At 38.4% G+C, this 13,037-nt stretch overlaps 1 protein-coding gene across 1 annotated transcript in view; it reads left to right on the top strand.

Annotated features, from left to right (window-relative positions):
* The first annotated feature begins 6 nt into the window (after positions 1–6).
* Positions 7–13,037, top strand: part of ST6GALNAC5 (ST6 N-acetylgalactosaminide alpha-2,6-sialyltransferase 5) — a 73,084-nt gene continuing 60,053 nt past the window's right edge. Inside the window, exon 1 of the mRNA XM_009287270.1 lies at positions 7–86. The gene's annotated coding sequence lies outside the window, so the exon portion shown is untranslated. The remainder of the gene's footprint in view (positions 87–13,037) is intronic.

Raw genomic sequence — 13,037 nt, 5'->3', positions numbered from 1 at the left:
GCCCGCCGGGACGCGGCCAGCACCGCCCGGCGCTCCCCGTCGGGGCCGGCCTCCTGGAGGGCTACATCAGCGTCCTGGAGCACAAGGTGAGCCTCCGACCGCGGGGCCGCCCCTCTCACCCGCCTCTCGGGGCGGCCGGGGACGCCGCGCTGCCCCGTCCTCCCAAGGGGGCACTAGACCCCGTACACGCAAAGCTCTCCTTCCTGCCCTCCGTGCGGCGGGGCGCCCCCCCGGCGGGCGCCCACCCCCGGCGCGACGGGGTGCCCTGCTGCCTCGGTGTCTGGACTGGCTTCACTGCCGTAGCGCCTGGCCCTGGGTGCACGGATTAACGGGACCCGCTGTCCAGCCTGCGGTTAGGCCTTTGTGGAGTGTTGGTTTTCTCTTTCCTTGCCCAGTAGAAGATGGAGGGTGAAGTGTTTTGTTTCTGATGTTGGATGCTAGAGGTACACTACAAGTGTGTGTTTATGACAATATTAGGAAGGGTTGAAGAAGGAAGTTTAGTTACTGGAAGGGAAAGTCAATAGGTACGTGTTTATTCTCAGCTCATTTCGTCTTGGGAAACGGAAGAGAACTGTATCTCCTGCACAAATGACCTTTTCATCCTCCTCCTGGGAAGCAGAAGTTGTCAACTGTAGTCTCCATTCTAGAAATTGGGGGCACCTCTTTAATGGTGAATAAAATGATGTCCCTCCCCTTGACACAGGAATTACCAGGCTGGATTGTCAGACTGTAATACCTGTTTACCAGAGATAGGTAGACTAAGCTTTGATATCTCACAGGACAGACGTAATGACATAAAGTGAGCAAGGTGGCACATCCATGCTGAAGAGATACTCGAGCTTCAGTAATTTTCTCAGAAGGCAGATTCCTCTACTTCTTGTGCAGTGTTCAGTTTGTTGCATTTACCTGGAAACTCCAAGGACCCTCTCTGCCAAAACCCCAGATAATGTTTAGTACACACACTTCTTGCAGTAAAAATTTACTGTAAAAAATAAGCAAGGGAAGTGAGGATTCTTAATTTTCTCATCTTTTCACATCCAGACTGACATCCTTCTGAAAGATATGTTGTCAAGCAAGTTACTGAGCTCAGTTTAGAGGTACTGTGTGAAGATTAGTGACTTTGATATACAGAGATTTTTATTGTTCCTTCTGGCTTCACTTTCTATGCAAGAGTTATCTGTAGGGCTTTTAACACAGAAAAATAGCTCATGATGGTCCCTTGTAGGCTTTATTTGCTTTCTTACATAGTTCTCCTGCAAATTCTCAAATTTAATGTCTATAGAAAAAGCAGGTTTGGCCATGGGGCTCCCTACTGTGTGAGGTGTTCTCTTGTAATTCTTCTGTTCTTCTGGAACATGACTGTAGTGATGAGGTATAGGTATATATACACATGATTTTTGTAAGCAGCAATAATTGAAAAGGTATCTACGGATTTTTAAGGTGTGTATGTGAGTAGCCTTCTGACACTTGGTAACCCCTTACATTGATCTCTCCTGACTCCCAAACACCCCTCATTAACAGAGCATACTTAAAATCACTATGCTGTGTTTATTATTTTCCAAGGTAATTTTAATGTTTCCCTGTGTTTTGGAGAAAGCTGATGCTCTGGCTTTTTAATATATTGTAATATGGCCCAAACCCCACAGATACTCCATTTCTGAATTTCATTTCACATAGCTCATGCCTCACAGTAATAATCTGCTGAAGCTTTAATAACTTTTCCACATAACTTCTGAGGGTCAAAAAGAAGATTGTGCAGTCCCTGCTGTGTTCCGAGCTTGCTTTGTCTTATTCTAATGCACATGAGATCATGCAGAGAGCTGTGCCACTGTGGTATACAGAGCAGTGAGGACACTGTATTGCCATAAGGAGATGATGGGGAGAGAAGGGCTCAGATTTGACTCTTGATAGTGTATTTGTTTTAGTATTTTAACAGACCCTTATATTTAACATGGATTTACAATCTCAGAATACACAGGTTTCCTGCAGAATAAAAAAATGGAGAATGCAAAAGATTGCAGGCATTAATGGTTTGGAAAAAGAAGCATGCAGGATCAGTGATGATGAGAATAGGGAGAGAGATTGCAAGAACAGAGAAATGGTGAAAAATTTTCAGAGAAAATTTTTTTTGGGTGGGACACTAGAGACTGCAGAGAAGACAGCTTGAATAGCAAGCAACATAAAAGTCCAGCCCAAAGTGAGAGAAAATGAAGGAATCAGGGAGGTTTAAGGAATATTAGGAGAGCTGCAAGAAGAGAGCAAGATAAAATTCTGTAGCTGTGAGAAGGACATGATATTTGAAGAGACAGGGAGGTCTGGAAGGACTTGAAAAGTACCTGTTGTATGAGGACAACAGGCTTGGAAAGGTAAGGGGGGAATGGCTTCAGCAATGGTACGTGGTATTTTGATGGCACAGAGGTGACTGTGAAATGACAATGGATGGTAGATTTTTCACAATACAGCTTCCTTAATTTCCCATATAGAATCTTGGGATTATCTGTCAGGTTGAATGACCTGAAGCTGAATGACCATTATACAAAATTCATCCTTGGTATGTGTTCATGCATGAATGACAGTTAGCAGTAGACTAATGTCTAGATCACTGAGATCTAGGAGCTGAAACATGTTCTTAACTTTAGAAAGACCTTGTTTCTGGATCCCGTAGTTTGCTTTAATAGGAGAACCTAGTTTCATGTTTGTGGTGTTGTACCCATTCTGATGCATTTAACGGGAGTAAGTATGCACATATATGTAGAAGCTATATGATAAGTACTAAAGTTCTTACTAAGCCATAATTACAATGTGAGTATTGACACATACAGAAGCTGTGTTATATGGCAGTATAGACATTTCTCTTCAGGGATAAAATTTAACAATTGTCCACATTGTGAAATATCATGTATTACAAATGTCTGTCACTACTAGCAGTACAGCTCATTTAGTAGTGCTGGGTGATCATGTATGGAGACTATTTGCCAGAAAAACAAGGTACTTAGTAAAGTACTAATGATTTTAAAATACAGCTTGCAATATTGTAATTACCAATTATTTTCCTCCTTTTATTTTATATTCGGTAAGAATTGTAGTTCCTCATCCATCCTGTCAAGATAAGCAGGCAGTCTCTGAGAGTACAGCTAAGATATGTAATATTCTTTTTACTGGGTTGAAGAGTCTTTTTGCAGGAGTCTCTTGTCACTTGGTCAGATTTGTGATGTTTTGTTTCTTAGTGCTTTTTTCCCCTGAATCAAGCAGCAGAGATCAGAACCCATGTTCTTAGCTTTAGCAGCCTTTCGCAGTTTAGCAGTGCAAACTTCGTTTTTGTTGAACTGAACTCTTAAAAGAAGAAAATTCAGAAATGCAGTGGCTTCAGAGATTGGTTCTTGGCATTTCGCCTCTGCATGTCCCAGACCAACAGCAGTTGACAGTCATTGTTGATGAATGTTTGAAATGAATGAATGAGATCTTTTTTTGTTCCTAATAGCCAGATGTTTATATCCTAAAACCTCTCACATTTGGAACAGAAAACGTGGTTTGCTGATAGTTGTTATTGAGAGGTCAAGGACCGAAGCGACGTGGAGAAGTAGCAGCTACCCTTTTACTTTGAGGAGCTGTTGCTTCCTACAGAGGCACACTGGCAGAGTGTAGCACTGCTTAGCTATTGCATCTGTTCTGCAATCAGAAAGGACAAGAGTCCCAGACTGTCAAACTAACATATTTCATGAATTCCTTGAGTGTAATCCTGAAATTAAAGAGGTTTTGTCACTGGCGTCGGGGGAGGCAGAATTATGCTTTTCCGTGGGGAGGCATGGGGATAAGACTTTCTGTTGATTTTCATAGTGCTAGCAAGAAATTACAATGCTAATATTTTTAAAGCAATTACTGCATACAAATAAGAGACTGTTAATGAAAGTAGGAAACCTAGCACTGTTCCAGAACTTGCAAGAAATAAATATTTAACCATTATATTACTATTCTGAAATGAATGTGAGAACATGTCTCTGGATAGTTAAAAAGCTTTTTACCCAGTATTGACTCAACAGTTGGCACTGCGAATAAAATATGAGTTTGTCATGTATGTAATTGAATAATATTTCAAGCCATCAAGGATTTTGTTTCTTAGAAAATAAAAAAAAAATACCAAAATCAATCCTCCAGACAAAACGTATGATTTACTACAGCCAAGTTTAAATACCTTAAGAGAGCATTGCGACCAACATGATAATTTAAGTGATCACAATGATTTCACAATTTATGACAATGTAAATTATCATGTGCAAAGAAATCTTTGTGATCCCTTTAGATTAATGCAGATCAGAGAACAGTGTAGTTAATGAAGTGTTTGAGGAAGAGTCATTCTGCAAATAGTGCTATAGCTCCTTAATCTCTGAGACACAGTAAGTTGTTCTGGAATAAAACTATTTTTTCCAGGATAGTAAACTTTGTGCACTTAAAATAGGGGGGAAATCTTGCCATGTTTTATATTCTTTTTAATGAGTATTGGATAGAAAGAGTTTGGAATTTGAATTTTTACCTAAATAGTTAATCCATTAACGTTTTTGGGCTGAATAGTTTGGGGGCGTGTCACTAAACCGACCTTCATAACTAACTTATGTGGAGATGGGAAGGAATTAAATTATTTTGAGGGTTTTAGTGTCTTTCAACTTAATTTGTCACAGAATCATAAGGGATCTTACAACAAAACAGCTTGTCTTGCCTGAGGTGGGATTGAGCCCACTGAGTTGAAGTAAACCACCTGCCATGATTTCACTACATGTTCCTATTTGCCTCTGAAATTCTTACCTGCAAAGGAAGGAGCACAGACTTTATCATGCAATTAAGTATTTGATGGAGCTTTTATTATGTGAGAGATCCACAAGGGGGAGACTTTATTCTAGAATAACCTTGTTGGGGGACACTTCCATCTGTTGGAGATCTAGGCAAGATGTGAGTCCAAAAAGCCCCTTGTTCAATGTTTTGTTGGTTTCTTGGCCTTTTTTTTTATTTTGAGGTACTGTAGTTACCTTTTACTCTGATAAGCTGTAGGTTCATTAAAACCCTCATACAGTTGACAGAGTAAAAGGAAAAAAAATTAGGACCATGACAGTTGGAGAATGTAACTGAATATCCACACGCACAGAGCAGAGACAATTGTTTTACCAGATTTACCCAACATTTGAATAATGACTATCTTGTGCTTTATATTTTCTTACTTTTGAGCTGCTGCAGTAGTGTGCTTTTTCAGCCTAACAGATCATAATACTGGATTCATTCATTTTGATGACCCTTGTCTAAAATTTTTAGCAGCTTCTGTGTGTGCTAGATGATAATACCTAGTGTGCAATACATAACGCACAACAATGATAGGAAATGATGGTACATTTTCCTGTTTTCCAGGTTGCTTGGCACCTCTGCAAAGAACCAGTAGTCCTAGCTTGGCACTGTTCCTACTTAGAATATCTTGAAATATTTTCAAATGTTTACATATAGGTATCAGTTAGCTGTGCAGTTTATGCATTTATTTTATGAAGAAGGCCATATTCTGCAGTCGGACAAATTTTGTACAGAATTCTGACTTCAGTGTCTGCTTGAGAAAGAACACAAATGTAATTCTTTCTAAAATAAGTGCCATTAAAGATGAAATCTAACTAGTAGAAGTTTTGACTCCAGGCAGAGGTCAGGACCTGTTGCTTAAAAGAATTGTCTAAAAAGAGTACAGGTACCGTTAAATATTTGGATGTCCCTGAAAATTGGCAGATGTTTGGTAGGCATCTAATATGTGGTGGTATTACATTCATTCATGTAACGTGATGCATAAAAACCTACCTGACCACAGACTAGCTGTGTTCTGATCATTTCCTGGTTATTGAAAAGATAAAGGAGAGTAAATCATTGTCATTACACTGAAAACAGAGGAAGTATTGGAGTTTATATACCAGGTGAAGATCTTGCCCCATGTAATTTGTGACATTTTGTGATGTAGCTTTATTCTTTCATAGAAACTGAAGCAAAAAGATTATTTCAGAGACTGTATCACAAAATCTTGATGATTGATTTCAGTACAAACATAAATAGTAGGTAGATGGTCAGGTCGAGACAGTTAATGCAGAACTGTGTTTTAATTTTCTCACATTTTAAAAAAGTCACATCTCACAACAATATCTGATGCCATGAAATTGGTCATAATATGTTACCTTGTTTTTACAACTGACTAAGACAAAGTTCTTTACTTCTTTTTTTTCTTCGTAGAAGAAAAATTGCAGAAGCGTGAAGATGTTTGTATTTATTTTATGCTTCTGTTTTTTGATTGATTGTGGATTACAGCCTTTATCCTGAATCGTGAAAAGTGAAGAATGAGTAAATATGCCCTTTCCTGTTTTATGAATATCCTATGCATCATATTTTAATAAGTGGGTGCTGTCTGTTTCCCTTGTCTGCTTCCCTGTCTTCTTTTGCGAACATGCAAAATTCTTCATTTGATGGATATGCAAAATACTTCCAGGCAGGGAATTGGTGACACTTCGTCTGCTAGTGAGATTTGCCTGTCTCTCATGCAAAACCCCTTAATTTTTTTTTCTTTTCATTTTCATCATTAGTTTCAATGACCACATTTATATTTCTAGTATGTGCTGAAGTATATTATATTTGATAACCATTTAAAGTTACCATATTATGCACTTTTTGCACACAGTCTTTCACTGTGAGCATTTTAGGCTATTTTCATCTTCCTGTGAAGACAAAGTGTTCTTTTGAAGGATTTTAATCCTTAGTGGAAGCAAGTCTGAACTAAATGAGATTTTCAATGACAGGAAATGTAATTTTTGTTCACAGCTGATGGATATCTCTCAGTAGAGTTCCTTAAGTTCTCCCTTTCTGCTCGTCCTGGGGCATAAGTGGATATTGAGTGTCATCCTAACTATGTGATATCTTCAGAACAATAGGCTGCAGGTAGTTTCCTTTTCCCGGTGACCTTCCTTATTAGTTTAACCTGTATTGCTCAGTAATGCTCTATATGCACATCCTTGATGCTGAGGTGGCATTGATACGAAGAACTCGGTTATTAATTGAACTTCTAATTAGGGCAATTATGATCAAATCAGCAGTCGTTTGGTGCTGATATAAGCAAATGTGACAGCACAAAAGCTACTTTGAAGGTGAGATGAAGCATCATGATGTTTCACCTCACTCTGTTTCACCTCATCCCTAAGCAATCTCCATTAGTCATCACTCTCTTGCTCTAATAGTTAAAGCTTAAAGTGTTAAGACCAGGTTAATTACTGAAGTTTGCTATCAGCTGGAAAAGCAAATATATTCAGTTCAGAAACTGCTATTAATTGTTCTCCATTGTCATTCTGAAAATATCCAAATACAGTTAAGAATAAGAGTCACATAGGAAGAGAGGGGACAAGTCAAAGCTGAAACCTTCTGCCTTCAGAGAGTCTATTTGCAACAGAAGTGCAAAATACAAATGGAGAAGTGGAGCTCTGAGGTGCCCCTTGATGGTGTTACATGAAAGACAGAGTTGGGCGCTGAGAAACACGTACACATTCCTACAGAGGATATACCACATTTGAACAGAGGTTAGGCAAATCTGGTAATACTGTTAGTGCCTGGACTGTATTCAGAGACATACAATCTAAGAGAAGCACAATGTGTGTATTAAGTGCAATAATAAATACTAGATTCTTACCGGAACCTTGTAAGAAAAATTCAGAATAAGACTGGATTATTTTAAAATACGGAGGGGGCGAACCGATATATTTAATAGATTAATAGAGTATTTTTTCACAATGACAGTGAACTAGTGCAAAGTGTTCATTGTCCGAGAAAAGGGAACAGTGATGGGTTTATAGCGTATACAGGCAGCATAGATCAGGTTTTCTTAATTCATATTTAATAATCTGGGCTGTTGTAAGTAACATAGAACAAGAATATATAAATGTGTACTTCGTCGTTGAACACAACACGTTAAGAATTCATTGCAGCTGTAGAAAAATTTCCATTACAGAATGGATGGCTTAGTAACACATAACTTGGAAAAGAGGAGGAGAACGTTTCTCAGTAAACAGTCAATACATTTGGAATATGCATTTTTGTTTAGCAAATACTGTGTTTTGATTTTAGTATGTTATTAGCATCTTCAGGTATTGGAATGATGTTAATATTACAGAAACAAAATATTCTGTAAATTTTGTACTGTTGGACAGTATTAAATTAGAATATATCTTGCCCTCAGCTATAGCAGGTCATAAAAGTATATGTAATAACACTCAGCAGAGCATCAGTCTAAGAGTTATCTCTTAAGGAAAAAAAAAATCAACAGTGCAGGTTTGTGCAAATGTACATCTGTATCAAGCTTTGTGCACAGGAAAGTTAAAGGAATATTGTTATGCTTAAGAAATGGCTTGCTGAGGAATAGGCTTCTAGAGACTGCATTCATCACCCAGTACAGGCTACGTACCAGTTTGCCTGCATGAGGTTAAAACCTTTTCTCCCAGTTTGAGACACCAGGCCGTGTTTTGTAGATAGTGACGTGAGTTACATTCAGGCTTGTTACCTTCTAAACTTTCTCGCCTGCATTGCATTCTCTATGGATAGTAATTTTTATTCTGTTTCAATGAAATTCACCCTTGTGACTTGTAGGAAACACAAGCATCTGAGGAAGCACATGATTGAGGCAACTGACAGGAAGGTAGCACATGGTTCCAGGCTAATAAAGTGGGATGCAGAGATCCCAAAGCTAGCGGAGGCTGGGTCAGTAAGTCTACATAGTGTAGTTCAGGACAGGCTTGTTAGCTTGAATTTGAAAGCAGAATAGTCACGCTGTGTCTGAACAAGTAAATCCTGACCTTTGGCAGGTATATTTCTTCTGGAGCTGGGCTGGCTCTGCACTGTGCTTTCTGTGGCATTCAGGGTCAGAATAGGCTGAAGCTACATGGGGTGCCTAGGGGATGGTGGTACAGACATGCCCAAAACATTTCTGGACAATTCTCAAGTGTAATGCCAGGGACTGAAACTGCATTTGAAATACTATCTGTTCTTTAACTTTAGCCATCCAAACTATATACACCTTGTATTTGCAGAGATTGAACATTTGGCCACAGCAAAGATATGTTTAGAAAACATTATGATTTCCAAGACTTGTCCATAGTCCTTATGAGACAGCTTTTTGGCCAAATGCATGGAAGCAGTGCTCCCCCAACCTTATCCTCAGTCTTTATGCAGAGTGCAGAGGCTCACAGGGAGTATGTGCTGTTGTACAACCTGTGCCATCCCTTCCCTGCTCCGCTCTAGCTTTCAGTATGGCATCTTTGGGTCTGTCCTTCAGACACTTGGCTAAATTTCATCCTTGGAGATTAGAATAATGACAAATGTGCTCCTAAATTTTGTTGCTGTCCATTTTATTCCTAGTGCTACTGTAAAAGGGTTAGTTTTACACATCTCAGCATATTGGTTGACTCTAAAATAGGAACATAAAACCTCAAAATACAGCCAGTGGTCTGACTGCAGCTGCCAGAGTGATGCAGAGTTAATACTGCCTGTCCTTCCTCAGCTCATCTGCCCGTGCCTGCACAACTGTAGGTGAACTTCTCTTTTTTAAAAACAAAACATAACAAAACACTTGTGTTTTATTTAGATAATTTCTTTCTTAACACTTATATTCCGTAAGTTATTGATATTATTGGTGACTATCCAAAATACATTTTACAAATTAAAAACCTATGGCAAAGTCACCGCTATTTCCATTTGTTCATCTACTTATGTATTCTCTTTGTAACACTGCTCCGCATTTCTTTCTGGTTTTAATAGTGATTCATGAGCCTTATGAAGACTGAGACAGTTTGTTATAGTACTGCTCACGTTATCCATGAGAACTACCTCGGACATGAATGGGACTATACATAATAACCAGCACTTCAGTAAGGGTTTCCTCCTCTTGCCGAGTGCCAGCTGACATGATGTCTAAGCATATGTCTATGTGGGATTTTGCCAGCAGACGAGAGCGTGCTCTGCCCTCCCTTTGAGCTGGTTGGAGATGCACCGGCTCTGCTCTGGCAGCTGAGTAGCTGCAGTTAGCATGTTGCTAAGCCAGAACTAATAAGCTTGACTGAGAGGCAGGGTTTATTATCTTGGGCTTAGCAGCATATTTAGTGTGGTTATGTAGTTTACACCATGGAGCTTCTCTGTGTCCTACAGTCTCAATGCACAGGCAGAGCTTGCTTGTGGTTGGTTGTATGGAGCATAGTCAGTATTTGCTTGCGTCTCCCTGCAAAAACCTGCTAGTCCATATATATATATCCTAATGGTTTCCTAACCCTGCTTCAGAGGAGCGTTTTCAGTCCTCTGCCACACCACAAAGAATTTCCTATCTAATATGATTGGAGGATATAACTACAACCGACAGATTTATTGTACAGCTGCATACTTCCCAGTCTTATTTACATACCTCATAGTACTCGTTACTTAAATTTTGGTCATTAGATTGCCACGTGTTTAGTACACTTAACAAAAAAGATTATTTTTCAGCATTTCTCTTTTGTACAGCAGCCTAATATGATAGATGATGTTGTGGATCAGGTTTTCAAAGTTTGAAATGAGACCCTAAATTAAGTTCAGAGGGCATGATTAGTCATCTTAAGTCACCATTTATGACAAAATCTGCTGTTTTCACTGGGCCCATACTTATCAAAGAAAACATTTTAATTGCTTTGCTTTAGAAAATCATGTTTGAGAATGAGGCTAAGGGTTTTTTTGCTTGTAACATGGCTATTTCTATATACGTAGCTTATTTTATTTGTAATGTTTGTGTTTTCATTTGTGTTTTCTGGTATTCTTACCATGTATATTTATTTGGAAATGTTGACAACTGTATCTTAATTTAGGTCAATGAAGAATTTTTGCTGATCGGATGTTTAGTAATATCTTCACTATCTAACGTAAGACTGCTGAGCCTTAATGTTACTCTTTCGATATGTAATTATCATATTAATAGATTTAATTTTGATTTATCTTTTAATTTTCATGAATAGCCAAAAGCTCTGTTTTTTTCAAGTAGAATCAAAACTAGAGCTAAATTCTTCACTTTGGCAGTATCTGCTTTATGTCTTGGTAGCAGTGCAAAGAAGCAATGAACCTAGTTATAGATATGCTGAATATTCTTACTCATGAGTACTGTTGGTGTATCCCTGATGGTTTAAGGGCATAAATGAGGTACTTTGTGCAGCTGGTGGATGTGGAGGAGGGATATCAGGGCCAGGAGGGTATCTCTGGTATTAATGTGTCTGATTCCTTCCAGCACAGTGATCCCTTTTGATCTGCAGAAATTTGTGCAATACAGAACAGCTTTCAGGGTATCTTTAATTATGCCTGTGGACATTTTGGCCTGGAAAGTGAAATGAGGCTTTAGAATCACCTTTCACTCCCAGCTGTGCTGATTTGAAACTTCGAACAGCTTGTTACCCACTTTTAAGTGCAGGGATCATGTTTCTGCTCTCATGAAAGACACTGAATGTGCAGCATCCTGGGCTTCAGTAGAAGGTGCAGCTGGCTCTCAGTCTTTCTGGCAGACCTCTCAGTGCTGTCAAGGTGGAATAGCAACATATCCTATACATACGTATACATATAACCTGCAATAGCACATATCTTCAGATCAAATCTAGATTTGAGGCAATTCACAGGACCTGAAAGCCTGTCTTCGAGGTTTCATATTGATGTGGAATACAGTGAAACTGCTGCGTTAGGAGCACCTTAGAAATAGAGTTTATGCTAAAAACAGACAGAGCCATTATGCTTGTATCAGTGCTCTCAGACACATATAGAACAAATTGATTGATGATAAGATGCATCAGCTTTTTTAAAGTTTCTCAGAAATTATTTTTTATAATTATCCCACTTCCTAGGGATATTTTTCAGTGTATTATGAAGATGACATATCCTATTTGTAGTGTATAATGTGAAAAAAATCATTTTAACATGACAATTAGCGTCCTAACATTTGAACTTTCAGGTATGACGGTTAATTTTCACGGTCCATATCAAAAAAAAAAAAGAAGATTAATTCCACTTAACATTTGAACTTTCAGGTATGACTGCTAATTTTCACGGTCTATATCAAAAAAAAAAAGAAGATTAATTCCACATGAAGCTGCAAGAGGTGGTCTCAGCCATGTCATACTAAGTCCAAGGACCAACAGTTATTTTAAGTTCTCAAGATGTTTTAAAATTGAGTGCAGTGCTTACAGGAAGTGCATGAAAACCTTGTGACTGAGATCAGAGGTAAAAACAGCTATAACAGAGCAGTGTGTAAGCCAGTTTAGCTGAAATTGTAGTCCCATCGCCTCTTGATTGTAGATGATGAGGTTGCATCTGCTTGTCTTTTTTTAATTTGAATTGCTTTTTTGTGTACCAGTTTCTGCAAAGCTCCGAGACTTTGAAATTCAAAATAAAAGTAATCCTTGGAAAAAAGTAAGTTTTCTAGTTCCTTTTTGTTTCCCTTGGAAAACAAATAGATCTGTCAATTTTTTTTTTTGTTTCATATCCCATACTTTACATTAGTAAAACTACTGAAAATTACATTACACTGTGTTTAAAGTTGTTGTGCTCCTACACAGTAATACACATAAGACATCTTATACTGCCTTAAGGATTAAGTTAAGCTCCTTTGTCAAGCCGGTTGGTATGGCAGGACTGTTAATCTTTAACTGTCAGAGTCTTTTTAGATCCTTCTTTAGACTGAGGCCATATCTAAGTGCAAAGAAATTAAAATGAATCAACTCTCCTAGTATTTACGCCTTCATATTTTTGCATAGAGCAATCAATAAAAAGAGAAGCTTTGTTAGACATACATATTTCTATAAGAAGATTGCATTTCAAGCTCATATTTAGCAGCATCATAATTTGCTTTATGTTTATGCTTGTGAAATACGAAGACAAAGTTGACAGAAAGTGTTCAAAATATTAAATTCATGAAAATAAGATGTGCAGTGGGTGGCAGCTCATTGAAAGGAGGACAGGGGAAATTTTGTGAACCTACATTTCCT

This window comes from Aptenodytes forsteri, unplaced genomic scaffold, assembly GCF_000699145.1.
Source record: "Aptenodytes forsteri isolate BGI_AS27 unplaced genomic scaffold, ASM69914v1 Scaffold119, whole genome shotgun sequence".
NCBI lineage: Eukaryota > Metazoa > Chordata > Aves > Sphenisciformes > Spheniscidae > Aptenodytes > Aptenodytes forsteri.
This window is presented reverse-complemented; position numbering and strand designations above follow the sequence as displayed.